At 47.8% G+C, this 2,500-nt stretch overlaps 9 non-coding genes across 9 annotated transcripts in view; all 9 read right to left on the reverse strand.

The window, feature by feature from the left end:
* Positions 1-22: 22 nt before the first annotated feature.
* On the reverse strand, positions 23-95 carry trnar-acg (transfer RNA arginine (anticodon ACG)). The gene has a single exon. It is a non-coding gene; the product is annotated as a tRNA-Arg (tRNA).
* Positions 96-211: 116 nt separating this feature from the next.
* trnah-gug (transfer RNA histidin (anticodon GUG)) lies at positions 212-283 on the reverse strand. The gene has a single exon. It is a non-coding gene; the product is annotated as a tRNA-His (tRNA).
* Positions 284-617: 334 nt separating this feature from the next.
* trnae-uuc (transfer RNA glutamic acid (anticodon UUC)) lies at positions 618-689 on the reverse strand. The gene has a single exon. It is a non-coding gene; the product is annotated as a tRNA-Glu (tRNA).
* A 253-nt stretch (positions 690-942) lies between these two features.
* On the reverse strand, positions 943-1,015 carry trnar-acg (transfer RNA arginine (anticodon ACG)). The gene has a single exon. It is a non-coding gene; the product is annotated as a tRNA-Arg (tRNA).
* A 116-nt stretch (positions 1,016-1,131) lies between these two features.
* trnah-gug (transfer RNA histidin (anticodon GUG)) lies at positions 1,132-1,203 on the reverse strand. Its single transcript has one exon. It is a non-coding gene; the product is annotated as a tRNA-His (tRNA).
* Positions 1,204-1,537: 334 nt separating this feature from the next.
* trnae-uuc (transfer RNA glutamic acid (anticodon UUC)) lies at positions 1,538-1,609 on the reverse strand. The gene has a single exon. It is a non-coding gene; the product is annotated as a tRNA-Glu (tRNA).
* A 253-nt stretch (positions 1,610-1,862) lies between these two features.
* On the reverse strand, positions 1,863-1,935 carry trnar-acg (transfer RNA arginine (anticodon ACG)). The gene has a single exon. It is a non-coding gene; the product is annotated as a tRNA-Arg (tRNA).
* A 116-nt stretch (positions 1,936-2,051) lies between these two features.
* trnah-gug (transfer RNA histidin (anticodon GUG)) lies at positions 2,052-2,123 on the reverse strand. The gene has a single exon. It is a non-coding gene; the product is annotated as a tRNA-His (tRNA).
* A 334-nt stretch (positions 2,124-2,457) lies between these two features.
* The window catches only part of trnae-uuc (transfer RNA glutamic acid (anticodon UUC)), a 72-nt gene continuing 29 nt past the window's right edge, over positions 2,458-2,500 (reverse strand). Inside the window, exon 1 of the tRNA in view lies at positions 2,458-2,500. This exon is cut by the window's right edge and continues 29 nt beyond it. This is a non-coding gene — a tRNA (tRNA-Glu).

The raw sequence follows: 2,500 nt of genomic DNA on the forward strand, positions 1-2,500 counted from the left end.
GCGAGTACTAAGCAAAAAGCTTCGAGCCAGCCAGGAGTCGAACCTAGAATCTTCTGATCCGTAGTCGGACGCGTTATCCATTGCGCCACTGGCCCTGCCGCATCATGTCAAATGTGATGTTTTCTGTACTCAATTCCTTTTCAATTTCTTCCTATTAGACTATTGAATGGACCTGATGGAGGCAGACTCTGAAGCAGCTGGAGCAAAAGACTGCCGTGACCCGGATTCGAACCGGGGTTGCTGCGGCCACAACGCAGAGTACTAACCACTATACGATCACGGCTCTGTGCTCTTTGGCAGGAGTCTCCCGCTTCTATGCTTTCCATACACCACATTTGTTCCAAGAGAAATCCAAACATCACATATTCAGACATTCGGCACCTTGATTTGTATCGGTTCCCTTTTGAATCCATTTTGAATCTTCCAGTGGTCTAAAACCACAAAAGCTTGTACGCTTGTTGCAATGCCCAATGTTTTCTTCTGTTTCTTCCATTAAACCTGCATGTTAGCTACGCCAAGACCTTTTTGAGTAGTGCTGTGATGTTTGATTAAGGTTTAGGGGGTGCTGGCAAACATTTTTTGTCAGTTATCCCCCAGCACTCCGGCATAAGGTGAGATTCCCATACCGGGAGTCGAACCTGGGCCGCCTGGGTGAAAACCAGGAATCCTGACCGCTAGACCATATGGGAAGCTGCAAGTACATTCTCTGTCATAGTGCCTGGAAAGTGGCATGAAGGCACCAATGCCCAATGGCGCACAGACGTGGGAATCAGAGGGTAGGTTGCAAGACACCTTCAAAACCTGAGAGAGATGGAGTGGATTGGATGGGGCTTTCACTCAAGCGCACGCTTTAGTAGAGCACTGCTATCATCGATTGCATTTCACAAAAGCTGCGATAAAGAGGTAAAGCGCGCTGCGTTGCGAGTACTAAGCAAAAAGCTTCGAGCCAGCCAGGAGTCGAACCTAGAATCTTCTGATCCGTAGTCAGACGCATTATCCATTGCGCCACTGGCCCTGCCACATCATGTCAAATGTGATGTTTTCTGTACTCAATTCCTTTTCAATTTCTTCCTATTAGACTATTGAATGGACCTGATGGAGGCAGACTCTGAAGCAGCTGGAGCAAAAGACTGCCGTGACCCGGATTCGAACCGGGGTTGCTGCGGCCACAACGCAGAGTACTAACCACTATACGATCACGGCTCTGTGCGCTTTGGCAGGAGTCTCCCGCTTCTATGCTTTCCATACACCACATTTGTTCCAAGAGAAATCCAAACATCACATATTCAGACATTCGGCACCTTGATTTGTATCGGTTCCCTTTTGAATCCATTTTGAATCTTCCAGTGGTCTAAAACCACAAAAGCTTGTACGCTTGTTGCAATGCCCAATGTTTTCTTCTGTTTCTTCCATTAAACCTGCATGTTAGCTACGCCAAGACCTTTTTGAGTAGTGCTGTGATGTTTGATTAAGGTTTAGGGGGTGCTGGCAAACATTTTTTGTCAGTTATCCCCCAGCACTCCGGCATAAGGTGAGATTCCCATACCGGGAGTCGAACCTGGGCCGCCTGGGTGAAAACCAGGAATCCTGACCGCTAGACCATATGGGAAGCTGCAAGTACATTCTCTGTCATAGTGCCTGGAAAGTGGCATGAAGGCACCAATGCCCAATGGCGCACAGACGTGGGAATCAGAGGGTAGGTTGCAAGACACCTTCAAAACCTGAGAGAGATGGAGTGGATTGGATGGGGCTTTCACTCAAGCGCACGCTTTAGTAGAGCACTGCTATCATCGATTGCATTTCACAAAAGCTGCGATAAAGAGGTAAAGCGCGCTGCGTTGCGAGTACTAAGCAAAAAGCTTCGAGCCAGCCAGGAGTCGAACCTAGAATCTTCTGATCCGTAGTCAGACGCGTTATCCATTGCGCCACTGGCCCTGCCGCATCATGTCAAATGTGATGTTTTCTGTACTCAATTCCTTTTCAATTTCTTCCTATTAGACTATTGAATGGACCTGATGGAGGCAGACTCTGAAGCAGCTGGAGCAAAAGACTGCCGTGACCCGGATTCGAACCGGGGTTGCTGCGGCCACAACGCAGAGTACTAACCACTATACGATCACAGCTCTGTGCTCTTTGACAGGAGTCTCCCGCTTCTATGCTTTCCATACACCACATTTGTTCCAAGAGAAATCCAAACATCACATATTCAGACATTCGGCACCTTGATTTGTATCGGTTCCCTTTTGAATCCATTTTGAATCTTCCAGTGGTCTAAAACCACAAAAGCTTGAACGCTTGTTGCAATGCCCAATGTTTTCTTCTGTTTCTTCCATTAAACCTGCATGTTAGGTACGCCAAGACCTTTTTGAGTAGTGCTGTGGTGTTTGATTAAGGTTTAGGGGGTGCTGGCAAACATTTTTTGTCAGTTATCCCCCAGCACTCCGGCATAAGGTGAGATTCCCATACCGGGAGTCGAACCCAGGCCACCTGGGTGAAAACC

Source organism: Brachyhypopomus gauderio, chromosome 9, assembly GCF_052324685.1.
Source record: "Brachyhypopomus gauderio isolate BG-103 chromosome 9, BGAUD_0.2, whole genome shotgun sequence".
Classification (NCBI taxonomy): Eukaryota; Metazoa; Chordata; class Actinopteri; order Gymnotiformes; family Hypopomidae; genus Brachyhypopomus; species Brachyhypopomus gauderio.